Below are 22,292 nucleotides of genomic sequence, written 5' to 3'. Positions count from 1 at the left end.
ACTGCTTGTCTGCCTGCCAGCCTGATTGCCCCATAACCACTCCCCTGCCGGCCTGATTGATGCCTAACTGCTCCCCTGCTGGCCCGATTGCCCCCAACTGCTCTCCTCTGCTGGCCCAATCAGCCTCCTCTGCGCAAGGCAGTGGAGACACCGGGACCAGTCTCCTCCACACTGCACAGAGCCGCGGGACCCCAAGGCCTCACCGCACGGAGCGGCCACCAGACCCTGCTTCTGCTGTGTGCATGGCCATCTTGTGGTGGCCATCTTGTGACAGCCATCTTGTGATGATGTTGCGCACCTCAGCTTTTATTAGTATAGATCTTTTTACAGTGTCTGGCTTTAAGTAAGCACTATTTGTTCAATGAATGATTGAACTCACTTTTACCAGCAGGGCCCTATTATGTAAGCTACCTTAAGGTTTATACATAATATGCATAATACAATTTGTATTTTGAATTCAACTTTAACTCCATTCTACTAACATTTCCTCCAATGTGCTCTTTATTCTTATGGCAATACTAGAGGCCCGGTGCACAAAATTCGTGCACTCGGAGGTGGGGGCATCCGTCAGCTTGGTCTGCAACCTCTCACAGTCCAAGAGCCCTCAGATGATGTCCGACTGATGGTTTAGGCCCGCTCCCCAGAAGGAGCGGGCTTAAGTCGGCAGTCAGACATCCTTAGCGCTGCTGTGGCGGCAGGAGAGGCTCCCGTCACTGATGCTGTGCTCATGAGCCCGGCTTCTGGCTGAATGGCGCTCCCCCTGTGGGATCGCACTACTGGGGGCAGCTCCTACATTGAGTGTCTGCCCCCTGGTGGTCAGTGCACGTCATGGTGACCAGTCGTTCCACCGTCAGGCTGAAAACAGCTTTCTGACATCCCCCAAGGGGTCCCAGATTGCAAGAGGATGCAGGCCAGGCTGAGGGACCCCACTGGTGCACAATTGGGGCTGGGGAGGGATGCAGGAGGTTGGCCAGCTGGGGAGGGACCGTGGGAGGGCTCTAAGGTGTGTCCGGCCCATCTTGCTCAGTCCTGATCGGCCGGACCCCAGCAGCAAGCTAACCTACCGGTCGGAGCATCTGCCCCCTAGTGGTCAGTGCATGTCATAGCGATTGGTCGACCAATCGACTGTCTGCCCTGTGGTGGTTAGTGCACATCATAGCAAGCAGTTGAGTGGCCTTAGCATATCATTAGCATATTATGCTTTGATAGGTTGAACAGCCAACTGGATGACTGGACACTTAGCATACTAGGCTTTTATTATATAGGATGTGTGGTAGTCAAGAGCATAGGCTCTGGATCCCATTGCCTGACTTGAAATTCATTACACACTTAGTAGCTATGTGACCTTGGGTAGTTAATCTCTCTGTACCTCACTCTTCTCATCTGTGAAATGGGAATATTAATAGCATCTACCTTGCTTTGGGTAGCATTTCCAACAGTTGGTTTCCACTTACAATTTTTTTCTTTTTTAATATTTTTATTTATTTTTTTGAGAGAGAGAGAGAGAGAGGAAGGAAGGAAGAGAGAAATATCAATAAGAGAGTGAAACATCAATTGGCTGCTTCCTGCACATCCCCTACCAGGGATTGAGCCTGCACCCCAAACATGTGCCCTGACTGGGAATCCAATGGGCAACCCTTTGGTGCACGGGATGACACCCAACCAACCAAGCCACACTGGCCAAGGCCCACTCACAATTTCTGAGGAGCATAGTTACTTCCACTGTCTGTTACTAATCTCTGGGTTCCCACCAGCTCCCCACCTCCCACATACCTGTTTGAATTTTCCGTTCTTCCATGACTTTTGTAACTAATAACTCATATTAAATTCCCTCTGTGTTTTTTTTAATTGATATAGCTATTCTTACTATTATTATCATTTAGACTTTGAGTCTCATAATCCCTTTCCAAAGAATCCTGCTTTTTCTTTCTTTTTTAAATTTATTGTTATCGGTATTACAGATGTCCCCCTTTCCCCCCCTTTTTGACCTCCTCACCCAAACCCTGACCCACCCAGGCCTTCTCCACACTATTGTCATTGTCCATGAGTTATGCATATAAGATCTTTGGTTAATCTCTTCTCGTCCTCCCCACCGCCCTCTCCTCTGAGATCTGTCAGTCTGTTCCATGCCTCTGGACCCATTTTGTTTGTCAGTTTATTTTGTTCACTAGACTCCACATATAAGTGGGATCATGTGCTGTTTGCCAAAGACTCCCGCTTTTTCAAAAAAATACCCCTATTTCTGTACTTGAGTACATATTGTCTGGTTGGGGAGAAAATATTCTTTGATCCTTTGCTGCATCTCCAGGGGCACCTGGACAAGGTACTGAGAGACCAAGCATGTTCCTTCCCCCACTGGTCTCTAGGAGGGCTACCCTATAATTTGAAATGTAGTCTGTTTTGATCCCTGGGCTGAAACATTCTCAGAAAGGGTCACTGTCCTTCCTTGGCCACCTCCCTGCTCACAATCATCCCACTTGCTCAGGGGGAGGTGTGGCCGAATGTTGCAAGAAGATTCAAGTCACCTCACACCATCCATTCCCCCACCAGGTCCCCCACCACATCCCACCCTGTGGTGAGAAGCAGTCGGTTTGAGTTTGGGGCTGGAGATGGCAGGGCCAGGACTAGGGAGAGACAAGAGGCACCCGGGGCACAGGATTTAAGGAGATGTCTCCCTCAGGCCGGTGCATGAGCGGGGTCAGCCTTACAAAGGAGCGCTTCATTACGTTTTGCACACCAGGTACCTCTCTGCCCCACCCTAGTCGACCAGCCTTTTCCATTCAAACAACAACACAAAGCCTGGACTGTCAGGCTTGGAGGACACCTTGAGTGTGACAAGACTCCGCTGCTTCTCCAGGCGTGATCCGCAGAGATTCGGCAGAGTCTAAAGTGCCCGTCCCTGGGCCCACGCCAGGCCTACAGATTTGGAATCTCTGGGTGGCCAGGCAGGACTCCGAGCTTCAATGAAGAGCCTCAGGCACTTCTTAGGAACCAGCCGTTGATGCTTACCTGTCACGGGCCACTCAGCCTCCCTGGTGGCCTTTCCATAGAGACTACGAGGAAGTTTATTATTCCGGGCGCGATTCTGCTTCCCTGTAGCTCCTGTCTCGAACCCAGCATCTGGAACGATGCTAAGTAGCTTTCATGCCATTTTTTAAAAAAATATATTTTATTGATTTTTTACAGATAGGAAGAGAGAGGGATAGAGAGCTAGAAACATCGATGAGAGAGAAACATCGACCAGCTGCCTCCTGCACACCTCCCACTGGGGATGTGCCCGCAACCAAGGTACATGCCCTTGACCGGAATCGAACCTGGGACCCTTCAGTCCGCAGACCGACGCTCTATCCACTGAGCCACACCGGTCTCGGCTCAAGCCATTCTTTATGTGGCAGTTCTCAAGCATTTAAGGCACTTCGCACATCCTAAACCCACTTGGAGGACCTTCGCTCTTTTGACTAAGGAGTCCCTGTCTGCGGACTCTTCGTCACGTGCGAGGAGCGTGTAAGGAGAGCCAGAGAGAGAAGAGGCTCCCGGGCCGGCCCGCACTGCCCACTAAGGCCCAGGCACTGAGACGACAGGCTCCAGGCACTAACTGGACCTGCAGCAGGAGGTACCCCCACCAACCTTCCCGAGGCGTCCCGGATTGCTCTGCTGCCCCCTCCCGGCCCCGGGGAGAACTCCAGGGCGTTAACGCCGGCGGCGGGCGTGCGGGAGGCCAAAGCCGGGAGGGGCTGTCGGGCGGTGGGAGAGAAACCCGCAGCGGCGGGAGAACCAGAGCCAGAGAGCCTGAGACCGGGAAGGGGGGCTGCGAGTGAAAGGAAGGCCGGCAGATGCAGACCTGCGCCCCGGGGAAGCCAGGGCGGCTGAGTTCGGCCCCACTTTTGGATCTTCCATCGGCTCCAAAGGTGAATCGGGACAGCTCCGCGCAGCCTCCCAGTGGGAGAAGTAATCCCAGCAGATGGATTTAGAGGAGGACTACCGTGTGCTGAATTACGCTTCCTGGGAAGAAACTGAAGGATGGTAGCAATCAACTCAGGTAGAAACTGCTGTTTGGCTTCTGTACTTATTTGTTTGCTAAAACAATAGAAAGTTATTTTGATTTTCTGAACTTATGGATGCTATCCCAATCGATTGAATACTCCATTGATGATGGTTTGAATATCCCATTGATTGTGACCGCACTGGTCATCGAAGCACGTTCTTCTGGGAACCAGGACAGCTCAATTATCCTAAATTGCCTCAGTAGCTACAGATAATGCATTCCGGTTGACTCAGTGGTCCCGGGATCTGGACAGCACAATTATTCTAAATTGCCCCGGTGGTCCCAGATAATGTGTTTCTGTTGATTCAGTGATTCGTAGATACTTGAGATAACTAACTTGCTCAATGTCGCTTCTGTAACTGCTTTGCACGAACCAGGTTCCTCATTCCAGACCCAAAGATGTAATCCATACCTTTGTGATATTCTGCCAATAGAAGCCAGACGTGGCAAGCTGTTCGGGGCTGCGAGATCTGGAGCTTTTGCCCCTCGTATGCCGCCGGCCTTTAACAAATGACTCCACAATTCGACTTTTGAGGCGTCCCTTGTGAGATTCGGGGTACAATGCAACAAAACTAACTGCGCTGTGGGCATGCTTTTCTTAATTGTGTGGCGGGAAAGAAAACCGTGGTCTTCCCCGAGTTAAGGAAAATGGTTTTTCTCGTGGAGAGAACACTCCCAAAGGAACAATAAACTCCAGGATGAAAACAAGTTACTATGCTGGACTGTTAGAAACAACTTGCTAAGTTCAGGACAGGGAGTGGGGATCACCTATTGGATCCCTGAGCGGGTGGCTTTGACTTGATCATTTAGAAAGCGTGGTAGAGCAAAGAAGGACCTTTTCCATCTCACAGGAACTGAACAATGTAGCATGCCCAGGGAAGGGGTGGGATCCCTGTGGCACACAGGTACGCAGTACCCTCCACTGAATTCATGTGTAATGAATAGCTAGGAGAGGAAGGGACACATAAAGAGCTACAGATAATAAAGGATTGTGCCCTGAGCACCCGAAACGTTTGTTGGAAACATTGTCAGTGATTTTGATGAGCATCTGCCTTTGGAAGAATAGATATAGAGATGGTTAATGGTTAACATTTAATGTTATCCAAAACCAAGCGATGAATTAGGGGATCTCTCTCGCATCTAGTTTAGAAATAGCCTGATTTACCGAGTCCATCACTAAATACACAATGGTCAAGTCAAAGATGTGCTCTTGGACCCAGCCGGCATTGCTCAGTGGTTGAGCGTTGACCTGTGAACTGGGAGGTCACAGTTCGATTCCCGGTCAGGGCACATGCCTGGGTTGCATGCTAGATCCCCAGTGGGGGGTCTGCAAGAGGCAGCCAATCAATGAGTCTCGTCATTGATGTTTCTCTCTCTCTCTCCCTTCCTCTCTGAAATCAATAAAAATACATTAAAAACTAAAATGATGTGCTCTTGCTTCAGGTTGGAGCTTTGGGGTGGAAATAAGTAATAAATACTGACCCAGTGCTAAATGTTAAGAAAAACGTAGACGCCTATGGATAAAGGCTCAATGTTGAATTATGACAAAAACCAGAGGTTTGAAATAAAGTAATATTTTATGAGTGTGAACACTAAAACTGGTAAAAGGGTTTCTGGAACAGAATTATTGGCATTTTGGAGCAGATAATTATTTGTGGGGCTGCCTGCTCTGTGCAGGACGCTCGGCAGCAGCCCTCGTCTCCATCCACTGCATGCTGGCCACCCCCACTCCCACGTCATGACACTTAAAAACGTCTCCAGACATTGCCAACGTCCCCTGGTTGAGGACCACCAAGAGACACTGATTGGATTGAAAATTGGAAGGGCAGAATTTTGTTTGGCAATTATTATCAATTAATTCCCTCCTTCCCTTTATTATCACTAAACATAGAGGAGAGGGAGCCACAGGGGCAATTATCACTACTCTTATTGATGCAGAAGCAAATATGAGACAAAACAATCTTGTCACTGTCTTACACAGGCACAAAAGTACCTTCCACAGTGAATGTAGTGATTTTAACATAATGTCTATGGGAATTGGCCTGTGGGGTTGAGGAGCAGTGTGATGGTTGCCAGAGGAAAGGGGGTGGGTCCTAATATAAGGTGACAGGAAATTTGACTTCGGGTGATGGGCACATGGTGCAATATACAGTTCTTGTAACATAGAAACTCACACCTGAAGCCTATGTGATCATGATGACCAATGCCACCCCAATAAATTTAATAAAATAAAAAGGACATTACAAAGAAAGAGAATTACATAGATGCTAAAATCCTCAACAAAATATAAACAAATCAGATCCAGCAATATGTTAAAAAGATCATACACCGTGACCAAGTGAGATTTATTCTAGGGATGCAAGGCTGGTACAATATTTGCAGATCAATAAATGTGATATATCACACAAACAAATTGAAAGACAAAAATCACATGATCATATGAATATATACTGAAAAAGCATTCAACAAAATCCAACATCCATTTTTGCTAAAAACTCAGCAGAGTGGGAATAGAGGGATCATACCTCAACATAATAAAGGCCATATATGACAAACCTCAAGTCAACATCATTCTCAATGGGCAAAAGCTAAAACCATTTCCCCTAAGAACAGGAACAAGACAGGAATGTCTGCTTTCACCACTCTTATTCAACATAGTCCTGAAAGTGCTAGCCACAGTGATCAGACAAGAAGAAATAAAAGGCATCCAAATTGGAAAGGAGGAAGTGAAACTGTTCTTATTCTCAGATGATATGATATTATACATAAAATAACCCTAAAGACTCCACAAAAAAATTACTAGACTTAATAAACGAATTTGCAATATAGTGGGATACAAAATTAACACCCAGAAATTGATGGCATTTTTATACATCAATAATAATTTCTCAGAAAGAGAAATTTAAAAACCAATCCCATTTACCATTGCAGCAAAAAAATTAAGATACTTGTAATAAACTTAACCAAGTAAGAAAACTATAGGACATTTAAAAAAGAGATAGAAGAAGATACAAACAAGTGGAAGAATACATAGTGTTCAAGGACTGGTAGAATTAACATCATTAAAATGTCCATTCTACCCAAAGCAATTTATATATTCAATGCAATCTCTATCAAAATACCAATCGAATATTTCACAGATCTAGAACAAACAGTCCAAAAATGTTTATGGAACCAAAAAAGACCCCAACTAGCCACAACAATCTTGAGAAAGAAGAACAAAGTTGGAGGGATCACAATATCAGATATAAAGTTATACTACAAAGCCACTATAATCAAAACAGCCTGGTACTGGCACAAGTACAGGCATATAGATCAATGGAACAGGACAGAGAACCCAGGAATCGACCTAAGCCATTAAGCTCAATTAATATATGACAAAGGAAGCAAGAGCATACAATGGTAAAGAGAGTCTTTTCAATAAATGGCATTGGGAAAATCTGACAGGCCCATGCCAAAAAAAAAAAAAAAAAATGACACTAGACCACCAACTTACACCATACACAAGAATAAACTCAAAATGGAGAAAAGACTTAAATGTAAGTCATGAAACCATAAAAATCCTAGAAGAAAACTTAGACAGCAAAATATCAGACATTTCACATAGTAGAATTTTCACAGATATATCTCCTAGGGCAAGAGAAACAAAGGAAAAAAATTAAACAAATGGGACTAGACCAAACTAAAAAGCTTCTGCAGAGCAAAAGAAACCAGCATCAAAATGCAAAGGGAACCCACTGTATGGGAGAACATATTTGCCAATGATATATCTGATTAAGGGATTAATTTCCAAAATATATAAAGTACTCTTATAGCTCAACAAAAGGAAGACAAAAAGCCCAATAAAAAAAATGTGCAGAGGACCTGAATAGACACTTCTCCAAAGAGGATATACAAATTGCCAAGGTATAAATTGTATCTCATCATAGAGATACAAATTAAAATGACAATAAGGTACCACCTCACACCTGCCAGAATGGCTACCATCAATAAATCAACAAACAACAAGTGCTGGCGAGGACGTGGAGAAAAAGGAACCCTAGTTCACTGCTGGTGGGAATGCAGACTGGTACAATCACTATGGGAAACAGTGTGAAATTTCCTCAAAAAATTAAAAATGAAACTGCCTTTGGACCCAGTGATCCCACTTCTAGAAATGTATCCTAAGAAGCTTGAAACACCAATCAGAAAGGATATATGCACCCATCTGTTCATAGAAACCCTATTTACAATAGCTAAGATCTGAAAACAGCCCAAGTGCCCGTCAGTAGATGAATGGATAAAAAGCAGTGGCACATTTACACAATGGAAAACTGTGCAGCTGTAAAAAGGAAGGATCTCTTACCCTTTGAGAAAGTATGGAGGAATCTGGGGAGTATTATGCTAAGCGAAATAAGCCAGTCAGAGAAAGACACGTTTCACATGACCTCACCCATATGTGGAATCTAATGAACAAAATAAGCTAATGAACAAAATACATCCAGAGACATTGAAGCATAGAACAGACTGAGCTATTTCAGAAGGAAGGGAGTGAGGTGGGAAGAGGTTAACCAAAGAACTTATATACATACTAGAAGCCCGGTGCACGAAATTCGTGCACGGCGGGGGGTTGTCCCTCAGCCCAACCTGTACCCTCTCCAATCTGGGACTCCTGGAGGGATGTCTGACTGCCCGTTTAGGCCCGATCCTGGTGGGATTGGGCCTAAACGGGCAGTCGGACATCCCTCTCACAATCCAGGACTGCTGGCTCCCAACTGCTTGCCTGCCTGCCTTCCTGATTGCCCCTAACCGCTTCTGCCTGCCAGCCTGATCACCCCCTAACCACTCCCCTGCCAGCCTGGTTGAGGCTTAACTGCTCCCCTGCCAGCCTGTTTGCCCCCAACTTCCCTCCTCTGCCAGCTTGGTCACCCCTAACTGCCCTCTCCTGCAGGGTTGATCACCTCCAACTGCCCTCCCTTGCAGGCCTGGTCCCTCTCAACTGCCCTCCCTTGCAGGCCTGGTCCCTCTCAACTGCCCTCCCTTGCAGGCCGGGTGCCTCCCAACTGCCCTCTCCTGCTGGCCATCTTGTAGTGGCCATCTTGTGTCCACATGGGGGCAGGATCTTTGACCACATGGGGGCAGCTATATTGTGTGTTGCAGTGATGATCAATCTGTATATTACTCTTTTATTAGATAGGATAGAGGCCTGGTGCACAGGTGGGGGCCAGCTGATTTGCCCTGAAGGGTGTCACAGATAAGGGTGGGGGTTCCCTTGGGGTGTGGGGCGGCCTGAGCGAAGGGCCTGTGGTGGTTTGCAGGCCGGCCATGCCCCCTGGCAACCCAAGGGGAGGCCCTGGTATCTGGAATTTATTTTCCTTCTACAATTGAAACTTTGTAGCCTGGAGCGGAGCCAAGCCTGCTGCTCCCTCCGGGGCGGCAGCCATCTCTGTGGCAGTTAATTCACCTTCTACAATTGAAACTTTGTAGCCTTAAGCGGGTGGGCCCAGCCAGGGTGTGCGGAAAGCTTTGCTTCCCCTGTTGCCGCCGGCAACCCTGGCCTGCTCTCTCAAGCTCCATTCTGCCGCCATTTGTTTGAATTTGTTTACCTTCTATAATTGAAACTTTGTAGCTTGAGTGGAGGCTTAGGCCTGCAATGGCTATGGAAAGCTTGGCTTCCTCTGTTACCTGGGAAACCTTGCTCTCTGTGGCTGTAGCCATCTTGGATTGGGGTTAATTTGCATACTCGCCCTGATTGGTTGGTGGGCATGGCTTATGTAGCGAAGTGATGGTTAATTTGCATATTACCATTTTATTAGAGAGGATATACATAGCCCATGGACAATAATAGTGCGGGGAAGGCCTGGGGTGGGGGCGGAAGCAAGGAGGAGGGGGTCAGTGGGGAAATAAAGGGGACATCTGTAATACTTTCAACAATAAAGATATATTAAGAAAAAATAAATAAATAAATAAACAGTGCCAAGAAAATAAACAAACAAACAAACAAACAAATAACTCTGGGAACTAGGATGTAGGCCTACACAAAAGGCATGCGAATTCATAATTTAAAAAAATGCTGACCATGCAAAACCGCTATCTGCAGGCCATTTAACAGATGAGCAAGCCAAAAACCAGCCAAAGGAAGTAACTGTCTAATCACAACGTTGCCATATACTGAGCTCACGAGTGCCTCTGCTAACGCATTCTACAGAAGAGGAAAACGAGGCTCTAGGACAGGCGTCCTCAAACTACGGCCCGCGGGCCACATGCGGGTGTTTTTGCCGTTTTGTTTTTTTACTTCAAAATAAGATATGTGCAGTGTGCATAGGAATTTGTTCATAGTTTTTTTTAAACTATAGTCCGGCCCTCCAACGGTCTGAGGGACAGTGAACTGGCCCCCTGTTTAAAAAGTTTGAGGGCCCCTGCTCTAGGAGGTCAACTAATTGGCCCAAAAGCACACAGCTAATGAGTGACAGAGCCAGGATTGGACCCAGGCTTCTCTCACTCCCACACCTCTGCCCTTTCCTAATGGCAGATGGTGAAATCGTGGTGTGAACAAGAAGAAACATCCCAAGCCAGTTCGGATATCTATTCCAACGAGTGTCAGTTAGAAGTCTTAGGAAACCGTCTGATATCATGCACTATGGGATACAGAGCCAAATGTAGGGAAAGGAAAAAAGATTTCACAAAGCATATTTTTCGAGTGATGAAGTGAATTGTCAGGGACTGACTCAGGGAAGGGAAGAACCATCTGCAGGGGATACAGTCTCCGGGAAGCACAGGTGATCCTGCCTGGCATGGTTAATGCTGGCGGCTCCTGGCATCCTGGCTCCGGCAGAGCATCGGCTTGTAAATCCTTTTCTAGAAGCTACCAGGCTTTGGAGAGGTCATGCAGGAAATCTGGGCCTTAGGACTGGCAGCATGACCACAAGAAGACATTTGGCTCTCTCCGAGATGCAAGTCGTGGCTTGCACTCCTTCCCTCGTGTGCAAAGGCCCCAGATCAGCCCTGACCTCCCCCTGCCTTCTGCTGAGTTCTGTGTCTGCTGACTTGAGAGAGGTCAGGTTTCACGGAATAGGTAAGTAAACTACAGTGAAACGGAAATGAAAGGGTCTGAGTGCTTCTAACCCGGTGCCTGCTCCTTCCTCTCCTTACAGCCTGCCTTATCTTTGTGCTCTTCGCTTTCCTGGTGCTTCCACTGCCCACGGCCTTCAGAGGTGAGCTGGCTGCCGCGCTGCAGGATGCCAGCGGTCAGCGAGTTGGGCCGTGGGATGATGGCACTTCATCTTTAAACATAAAATGTGTGATTAAGACGAGCGAGCCAGGCCTGGCTGCTTTGGCTCAGTAGTTAGACTGTCAGCCGGTGGACCGAAGAGTCATGGGTTTGATTCCCTGTCCAGGGGCACATACCTTGCTTGCAGGCTCGGTTCCTGGCTGGGTGGGGGCACATGTGGGAGGCAACTAATCAATGTTGATCACTCTCTCTCTCCCCCCTTCCTCCTTTTCCCTCTCTCTAAAAATCAATGGAAAATTATCCTCAGATAAGGATTTTAAAAAAAAGAGCTAGCCAGACTAATGATTTCCAAACATATTATCGGTCACAACAGAATTATGTGGTGAACATTAAAAAGTCTTGAGCCCCGCCCTGGGAGATATTGATGAGTTATGTCTGGGATTCACAGTTATGTCTGGGATTCAGGCAGACATCTGCTTTTAAAAATCTGTCCCCAGGCCCTGGCCAGTGGCTGGAGTATGGGGCCTGTGCACCAAAGGGTCTCAGGTTTGATTCCCAGCCAAGGACACGTACCTGGGTTGTGGTTGGGGCATGCGGGGGAGGCAACCAGTTGATGTATCTCTCTCACATGGGTGTTTCTCTCTCTCTCTTTCTCTCTGTTTCCCTCTCTCCCTCCCTTCCACTCTCTCTGAAAAAGCAATGGAAAAATATCCTCACACACACACGCACACACACACACACACACACACATTCTATCCCTGGAAGATTCTGATACCTCGAGCCCAAATTGAGAGCCACTGGGCTAGAAGTTTGCTAAGGCCCCTTCCCAGTTCTATGGTCCTGTGGGGAAGCCTGTGGTGAGCAACATGAGAAATGCAGCTTGTGCTATGGTAATGTGCAGATGCGCTATACATTGTTTTGCTTAATGAAGGAATAAATGCATCCACAAGTCATATATATTAAGCAACCTCAATTATCCAGAAGTGTGAAGTATGGGAGAAGTTGAGGGGATGGGAAGCTCCTTAGTAGCCAAAAATCATTATCACATGTCAGTGAAATTAAACTCATGCCCTTGAATGTTGCCAATGGGAGCCCCTGAGCTCTGTGCCCACAATCTAGGTACCCCTGTTTCATAGAGGCCTAGCAAACCTGCTATCCTAGGTTCCAAGTTCACAGCATATTGGAGCAAAAATTAAAAGGGCATAAGAGCTATTCCCCAAACCCCAATACCCTAATTGCTTAATGGATATGGGATTCCTTTTGGGATGATGAAAACGTTTTAGTACTAGATAGAGGTGATGGTTACACAACATTTTGAATATATTCAATGCCACTGAATTTTTCACTTTAAAATGGTTACTTTTATGTTATGTGAATTTCACCTCAATAAAAAAAGCAACAATACTAAAAGACAAAAAACTAATATAAAAACAGTACTCTTAGATTAGTACCAAGTGAAAGCTGACAGCTTGACAGAAAATAAAAAACAAAATAAAATCCTAAAGTTTACACAGAGCTAAAATAGCCAAGTAGTCTGGGCCATTTAGTGTAAAGGTAATTCAACTACTTTGATGGGCCCCAAGCTATCATTATTACAGTACAGTTCCAAAATTAACATTTAATGCCTTAGCCAAGTGGTTCAATTGGTTGGAGCATCATCTCATAATCTGAAAGTTTGTTGGTTCAATTCCTTGTCAGGGCACATACCCAGGTTACAGGTTCAATCCCCAGTTGTGGCACAAATAGGAGGCAACCAATCAACGTTTCTCTCTCTTTCTCTCTCCCCCTCCCCTCTCTCTAAAATCAATAAAAACATATCCTTGGGTGAGGATTTTAAAAAAATTAATATTTGTTCTAGGGCTCTGTTCATCGAGAAGAGTTTACAAGATGTTAACTAAACCCTGTTGAGGAAGTCAGGAGTACCCTTAAGAAAATGTTCTATGCAAAATCTATCAAGTAAAAAAAAAACAACACACAAAACTTTGGAGCCTGTGGTTTTAGTTATTTGGAAAATGAACTTAACTGGCACAGTTCATTCACTAACAAGACTGCGTACATGAGGCAAGACCTCACAGGCCAATTCCCATAGACATTATGTTAGAATCCCTACATTCACTGTGGGAAGGGGGTGTTGGCAAATTACTGCCTAATGGTTATAAAATTTATATTTGGGGTGAGATGCCTTTATTAAATTTATTAGGTGCTGGAAACAAATCAGTTTCACTAAAAGAGAGATGTTGACAGGAAGCCAGGAAGGCTGGTCAACAACCTTAATTGCTCTAACCACTCACCCTTTAGTTGAGACATTGTTAGCTGAAGCAGCCTCCACCTTTGTTTGTCCCATGTAAATTTCTGTTTATCCTGGCTAAGATGTTTTCCCCAAAGCCTCAATAAAAGGGATGGCAGGGCCAGAGCAGGGGGTAGTTCTCCCACTAGAGTTGGACTACCGCCTGGCCCCCCATTTCGCCAAATTGAATTTCTTCAAGTCTCCTTTCATTTGTGTGCGGCCCTTCTCCAGAACTCGAACCCTGAACCGGAACCCTGGACCACGAGGGACGTGGAAAGGGATTCCTACAATTAGGGTCCTTTTAAGCCATCTGTGCACCAATGGACTCTTCTGTGAGCAGCAGCTGTTTTTATTCATTAGGAATGAGCAGATATATATGTTGTTGCTCAATGTTCATTTCCCAGCTGTTCAAAATCCAGCTGGATTTTGAGTTGAAAGTCAGTTCATATCCAACAAATTTGTCATCAAGTATTTAAAGGTCTTTGTGTGAAAAAGTTGTGTTGAGCCTTGGGAACTATTTCCGCCTAATAATGGATTCAGCTAACCACCAGAAAGATCCAGGAGGGCAATCCTCTGTAGGGTGATGATTGGATCAGTGTGTTATATGACTTTACTCTGTTTTGGGCCCTGATTGGCGGGTCTCTGTATACCTAGAATTTTTTATTCATTTAATGGAATGTGGTATAGTCATAGGAAAGTTGTTTAAATTTACTTCCTCTGCTTACGTACCAAGGCATTCATGGAAATAAAATGTAGGATAAAAGCTAAAACTTTAAATGTCATTGAAATGGAAAACATTAGTTCTACCGTGAGATCCCCTTTCTTGGGCTCTGTTGGCAGATGTATTGCTCGGAGTAATGAATTAATCCTGGAATCTCAGTGGCTTAATACCACGCAGGTTTATTTCTTGCTCGTACAAACTCCAGTGTCAATCAGGAGCTTCTCCAGGACTCTGGGCAACAACATGATGATGTAATACTTCAACCTGCTTCAACTGAGAGCTGACCATCTCCCCCATGGCTTCCGGGTGGTCAAAGCAGGGGAAGAAAATGAAGGATCGTGTGTCAGTTTTTAAATGTTTTGGCCCCAGGGTGTCCCACAGCCCATGGGTTAGATAGACCTAGTCACATAGCCCTCAGACCCACAGGGGGTTGGGAAATGTGAGGGGTGCATGCTGAGCAGTCAGTGTCTCTGCGCAGACAAGAAGTGTGCTGGAACCCATTGGAAGCCTGCTTGTTTGAGCTAGATTGGTCACTGAGGGAAACAGGCATTTCTTTCTTGTATTCTAAACTAGTGGCCCGGTGCACAAAATTTGTGCACGGGGGTGTGTGTCCCTCAGCCCGGCCTGCACCCTCTCCAATCTGGGACCCCTTGAAGGATGTCCTACTGCTGGTTTACAGGGATTGGGCCTAAACCTGCAGTGGGACATCCCTCTCACAATCCAGGACTGCTGGCTCCTAACCGCTCACCTGCCTGCCTGCCTGCCTGATTGCTCCTAACCACTCTGCCTGTCAGCCTGCTCGCCCCCCAAATGCATCCCCCCGCCCCCAAAAACTGCCCCCCGTGCCAGTGTGCTTTCCCCCAACTGCCCCCCCTGCTGTCCTGCTCTCCCCCATTGTCCCTCCCCACTGGCCTGCTTGCCCCCAACTGCCCCCCTGCTGGCCTGCTCACTCCAAACTGCCCCCCCCCCTGCTGTCCTGATCACCTCCAACTGACCCCCACTGACAGCCTGCTCACCCCAAACTGGCCCCCCTACTGGTCTGTTTACCCCCAACAGCCCCACTCCCCCACCAGCCTGATCACCCACAACTGCTGTCCCAGCCTGGCCTGATCACCTACAACTGCCCTCCCCTCTTGACCTCTAACTGCCTCTACCTCGGCCCCGCCACCATGGCTTTGTCCAGAAGAACGTCTGGAAGGTCTCCTGGAAGGTTTCCCAGTCTAATTAGCATATTACCCTTTTATTAGTATAGATAGAGGCCTGGTGCATGGGTGGGGGCCAGTTGGTTTGCCCTAAAGGGTGTCCCGGATCAGGGTGGGGGTTCCCTTGTGGCATGGGGCAGCCTGGGCTAGGGGCCTGTGGTGGTTTGCAGGCTGGCCACACCCCCATGGGGTGAGGGTCCCCACTGGGGGGGCATGGCCAGCCTGGGTGAGGGGCTGAGGGCTGTTTTCAATCTGGCCACACCCCCTTCAGGGTGGGGGTCTGTGCTGGGGTGCCTGGCCAGCCTGGATGAGGGGCTGATGGCTGTTTGCAGGCCGACCATGCCCCCCAGCAGGGACTCTTACTCCATGGGGGCATGGCCAGCCTCGGTAAGGGGCTGAGGGCTGTTTTCAGGCTGGCCACAGCCCCTTCAGGGAGGGGGTCCCGCTGGGGTGCCTGGCCAGCCTGGGTGAGGGGCTGAGGGCTGTTTTCAGGCTGGCCAAGCCCCCCAGCAGGACCCTCACCCAATGGGGGTATGGCCAGCCTGGGTGAAGGGCTGATGGCTGTTTGCAGGATGGCCATGACCCCTGGCGACCCAAGCTCCCAGCCCGTCCTTTTTTTCTTTTTTTCTTTTTTTTCAGCACCTCCTTGAGCAGAGGCCAGGGCCGGCTGGAAGCAGGTATCTGGGATTTATTTATCTTCTATAATTGAAATTTTATAGCCTTGAGCGGAGGCCAGGGCCAGCCAGGGCAGGCAGGAAGCTTGGCTTCCTCCATTGCTGGGGGCAACCCAAGCCTCCTGCTTGCTCCAGCTCTGTGGCCACCGCCATCTTTGTTGGGTTAATTTGAATACTTGCTCCTGATTGGCTGGTGGGCGTAGCAGAGTGATGGTCAATTAGCATGTTTCTCTTTTATTAGATAGGATGATATATCATGTCACACTGGTTAATAATAGACCCAGAAGAAAAGACCTGAGAAAGTAGAGAAAGCATTGCTATGTGGAGAAAAATATCATTAAGAAAGAGTGTGGGTCTGGGCCAATTGATTTGATAGTTTTCCAAATCTAGTGGCTAAGGATATGTCAGTAAACACTTAGGTTTGGGTGAGTGAACTGGTCAATGGTGATACTATGGTGCTTGCCAGCTCCTACCTGATACCCAGGTCCTGGAAGCAGAGTAATTGTGAGCCTCAGTTTACACAGTAGATGCATTTTGAAAATGTGACCCAGACATTGGGTCTTATTTTAAGCATAACATGGGACCTGGATATCTAAAGAGATTCTTTGTCAAATGAATCATTGAAAAAATGGTTGTCATATACTGGCTTTTCATAAAAGCAGAACACACCTATAATCACTTCATAACCAGACAAAAGGTGCAGCGATGTGTGGTCCCTGCTCTGTCTGAGATGCAATGGACTGCGTTCAGTCAACTGAGCACCCTGAAGATCAGGCGGCCATGAGACTGAGCGGACTCCCCAAGCTGGGGATCACATGATGGTTTGTGTGATGAGCATTTAGGCTTTCATAGAAACTTACTTTATTTTCCTAACTTGACATTGTGCTCTCAAATGCATTTATCTCAGTCCTCTCTGTTCTCTCCCCTTTGTAAAAATGAAGTTTTTGGAGGACTGCCCCATACAGCCCCTCATTCCTCTATATTTGCTTGTGAATGAGATCACCGGGGCCTTAAAGGTAAAGTACAATTATCCACTGTTTGTAGTTCTCATAGAAATCTATTTACAGGCACAATGGAACGCATCCTTTGATTGTTCAGAGGAGCTGAACAACTGCCCCCTAAGCACATGGTTGTCAAAGCGACAGGGAGAGGCGCATCTTGAAACCTGCTGTAGAGGTGGGTTTTTCCTGATGAGCAGCATTCACCTGGAGTTGTGCCCCTGCAGTAACTTCCTTCCTGCTGCTCGATTCAGTGTGCCAAGTTGTGGCTTTGGTCTAACTATAGAGGCTGATGCAGAGGAGTTACCAGCTGCCACTGTACCATTGCATTTGGCTAGTGTAATTGCAGCTTTTCTTTGTGCTTCTTTTAAAAAGTTTCCTGTGCAAGACAGTAGAGTTTGCATTTGATTAAAACGTGTTTAATTTTAGCAGTTCTTATATCTTAGTCAGTTTTCAACTGACTAGCATAGAATTAATGTGCTTCAGTCATCAATGGAACGTCAAAGTCTGATGTTTGGGGCTAGGAGTGATTTTTTTGTGACTCTCAAACTTACATCAATAGGGAGCTGATTTGCTCATGAAATTCATGGACAACTGTTTAAAGAGGAAAAGTAACCAAAGAAGAAATATCGAGGGTCTTGCACAGCTTGCAGTTAAGTTTTCAAAATCCCTGTCCCACAGAAATGTCACACCTGCTAAATGTACTTTAGGTTGACCTCCATCTATCAGTGACCCTTCCCAACCAGCCAAGCCCACTCCAAAGCTTCCTATATCAAAAGTTAGAAAACGCAAGCATCCTTTCCCCAAAATGGTTTCATAAAAACAAAGCAATAACATAAGAAAAAAACAGAATCAAGCCCTGGCCAGGCAGTTCAGTTGGTTAGAGCATCATCCCAACATGCCAAGGTTGCAGGTCTGATCCCTGGTCAGGGCACATACAAGAATCAACCAATGAATGCATAAATAAGTGGAACAACAAATGGATGCTTCTCTTTCTCTCTATCCCTTCCCCTCTTTCTCTCTAAAATCAGTAAATAAACAAAAAATAAACAGAATCAAAAGTGTCATGGATAAAATTTCATTTGGGCCCACTGTCTGATTTCTTTGCCAGCTTCCTTCCGGTTCTTAGAGCCTTCAAATGGTGCTGGCCAATGACATTGGTCATATTGATCTAATTCTAAGACATCAAAGGAATGTCTTCAAGCTCAATTCTGTCTTGGGACATGTGACTGATTTGGGGCAAGTGTTTGGAGTCCTTTGTGTCTGAGATTACCTCACTATTAAATGCCCTCATCTCCTAACAGCATTTAGAGAGTGATATTTTGGAAAGTACAAACACATGTGACCCTCCCTGTAATAACATCCTTGTGGGATCCTCCTAGGACTCTGTTTAGCTCCAAAGAAACCCAAATACTCTCAGCTTAACAGGCTGCATCTCCCCTGTGGTCCCACAGGGTTAGGGGAAGGCTCTGATGGCCTGAGTGCCATAGCGATGCTCAAAACAAGGGAGAGTTTCCAGCAGCAATTACCTCTGCTCTGACCTCTCCCACTCCACTGCCTCATCATCAGGCCACAAAGCAGAACTTTCCTTTAGAGATGTTACTGTCCAAAGGGTCTGTTCCTCTTGATATCAGCAAACTTTTTTTTTTTTTATGAAAGCCAGCACAGAACACAAACGTAATTTATTTTAATGATCAAACTAGGGCTCTAATAAACATCATTGCTTCTCCTCAGCAATCTAAAACTGTTTGAAACCAAATTAAATTTTTGTGCTCATTATAGTGAGGTGGTACACAGTGAGGCTATAACCATTAGAGCAACAGCAAACAGGTTTATAAAATACCAGACAGCTACCAGTGGTGTCAATGCTTTGTATTTAAGCCCCTGAGAACACTGCCCAATGACGCCCAGCCTCCTTTCTGAAATGCATCGGATAGCACCACAGTATTGCATTCTATTGAAGAGAAAGCTGAGGAGAAGTAAGTTGGCATTTCCCAGAGTTACCAAAAAAGAACTGAGGGTCACGACCCATTAGTAGATCATAAAATGAACCTATAAATATTTCTCTCTTTTCTGCATCCAGCGTGGCTAGAGAGCAATCCAGTTCCTGAGTAGGGGCGGCTGGGGATTGAGAAAATGAAAGAAAGAGACAGACACAGAGATAGAAGCAAAAAGCTGGGGCTGGGTGGGACCACTGTCCTCTGACATGGACAGGGACAGGAATAGTGACCCTGAGCCCATACAGCGTGTTTATTTTATACAGTGAGAAAACACACGTGTGTAGTGGCAAGTTGACCATATAATTTCTTATCCAAACTGGGATACTTGAGAGTACCGATACATGGGGGCACTAGTAATAATCATACCAGCAAAATGCCATAAACCAGGATTTTTCTGAGCCAACGAGGACATTCATTACTACTCCTGATGTGAAGTGTCTTTATAACTGAGCACTAGTCTCATTTAGCGGCCATTCATCTCTCTAACGCTCACCGCATCTTCCAATGTCCTCCTTCTTAGTAATAATTGCTACCACCCAGTGAGCAGGGTGTTGTGCTAAGAGCTTTGACCCCACTTTGAACACATTCAGTCTTCACAACACTTTTCTGAAGCAGTTACTTGTATCAAGAAGGAACAACAACAACAAAAAATCAACTCTGGCTAACCTAAGGGGCAATTTCTTGGAAAAACTCACACTTCAAAGGTTGGTGACAGAGAAAGGAAGAAGCTGGCAACTTCCTGCACCAGCAGCCCAGCTAGTTCCTCTCTTCAGGTGTCACTGTGCCCAAGAACCGGTCCTGGGAGGGTAGTCAGATCCATGAACCTAGGAGCGCAGGCACCAGGATTTTGCCTCCCATACACACATGATGGGTAGGGGGCAGCCTGAAGGGATGGGGCCTTGCCAGGAAGGGAAATGGGCGCTGAGTAACTAAAACCTGAACTGTACTACCAGTTCCTGCTTACAGATGAGGAAACTGAGGCTTAGAGGTTGCTCCTCTTGAGTTTAATGGAGTAAAATGGCAGAGCTGGTATTCAAACCATGCCTGCCAACCTCACAGTCCCTGTTGGCTGCTCTGCCCCAGTCAAACGGATTTTTCCTGTTTCGAAAACTTTGCGTTTGCTACACCACTCCCACTCCACGGAGGTCCCTCCCACCTCTCCCTGCTCATAGGGTCCAGAGTATACCATTCTTCCAGGAAGGAAGGAGGAGTCAGTTCTATTCCTGGAGGAGTCAGTTCTATCCAGCTGGTTCTCTGGACCCCTCTAAGCCCTCACCTTCCTTTTCTTGTGGAAATGTTCTGCCTTCTGGCCAGGCTGTAAGTCTTACCCCTGGAAAACCTGAGCAGCTGGACCAAATGGGAGTGTCGTCCTAACATAGAAAAGAATTCCTCTGACTTAACATCTTTGATTTAAGCACCAGTGTAGTGGTCCAAGGTGTAGACTGATACCCATCTCATCCTTTGCTCACCCTGGACCTGGGTGAAATGACAACTTCTCTGAGCCTGAGTGTCCTCATCCACAAAACAGGGGTAAGTATAGCTCCTGGGTTAGCATTAAATGAAATCATACAGGCCACGCATGGGACTAACCACTTAGGTTTTCCTAGGCTTTATCATCTTTTTATAAGTAGTAACTCTTTGATGTAGAAAATAAGAGAATACAGATAAACACCAGTAAATCCCACCACTCAGAGAAACTTACTGTTGACATTTTGGCTGATGGCTCCATTTTTGGTCTCCCTATGCATATATTTATTTAAATGCCTCTTGCTAGGAGAATTCATCGAAATGATGTACATTAAGCATCTAATCCAGCTCCTTTTGTACAACACCAGCCCCAGTGTCACTCTCACCTCTACACATATAACCCCCAGGTCTCCATCACGAGCCCTCACCTCTCACTTCTCATCTCCAGGCTCTGACTCCACCTCCCTGCTGGCCAGCACCACCTGATTTCCATCCAGAATTCTAAATGAGACAAGTCCAAACCTGAAATCATCATCCACCCAATGACGCAGCTTTAGCTCCTCTGCTCTCCGTCTCTCTTGATATTATCACCAACTTCACTGCCTTGATTTGGAGCCCAGTTTGCTGCATCTCTTGACTCCATCCTGCCCTTTGATTTCACTCATGCTCAAAATCTCTCCCCTTCCCAACCTGCCATACTCTCAGTTACCAAAGGATTCTTTCTGGAGCCCCGCTGACATGAGGCGTGCCATGACATTGACCTTAGGAGAGGTGGGAAGCCTGGGAATTTGAACAAGAATGAATAAACAAAGTAGGTTTTCAAAAGATATTAAAGATTAAGTTGTTAGCAAAGAGAAAACAGGAAACCAGGATTCCTTAGCAAAGAAGACCTGTTTGGTTTGTGGTTACATTTTCAGAGGGAACACCTGAGACAAAGGCATCATGGCCAGCCAGAGTTGGATGGGGATGATGGTCCTTTGTGTAATAAAATGGGAGCGCAGGTTCAACGGGGTGTCAGGATGAAGCCAGGAACCATTCATCAGAGGCGAGATGGTCTTTGTCCCCTAAGAGTAATTAGCAAGGCGTCGTTCAAAGATGGGGTCTGTGCTCCTGACTTAACAACCATGTAAGGACAGGAGGGATACACTCACTGCACAGCCCCACTGGAATCCTAGATCTCTGGAGATGGCAAGTGATGGAAACTTCCAAGAAAAGAAATGGGTGAAGGTGTGGGCATGGGAAAGGAGGAAAGGACCCACAGTGTCTGGAACTGACCAGGCCTGTGAAGTAGCCTGGAGGTGGCAGAACATCTGCTGGGGGTTCCTCACAAGACAGAGGGGCCTACTGAGAGGTCCTCTAACATCTGGACCAGGCATAGGTGTTATGTCACTTGTGGTGGAAACGTGCTAGGACAATAGAAAGGAAAGTCTGTCCAACCGGGCTTCCGCACAGCATAGCGATTGGGCAAACAGAATGAGTTGGGGGATGTGCTGGGACCCAGTAGAGAGAATGAGCAAAGGGCATCCCTGAGGTGTGAGCCACGAGTTGTGGTGGAAGAAACCATGAGGAGGAAGGAAAGAAAAGGTTCCCCCATTGAGGGTTACTCTGTGCTGATCAGACAACACTTCCAGGCCACCTCAGTGAATCCCTTATCCCCACCTGTGTCTATGAGTCTGGAAGAAGCAAGA

This window comes from Cnephaeus nilssonii (assembly GCF_951640355.1).
Source record: "Cnephaeus nilssonii genome assembly, chromosome: 8".
Classification (NCBI taxonomy): Eukaryota; Metazoa; Chordata; class Mammalia; order Chiroptera; family Vespertilionidae; genus Cnephaeus; species Cnephaeus nilssonii.
The sequence above is the reverse complement of the archived record's forward strand: the minus strand, read 5'-3'. Positions refer to the sequence as shown.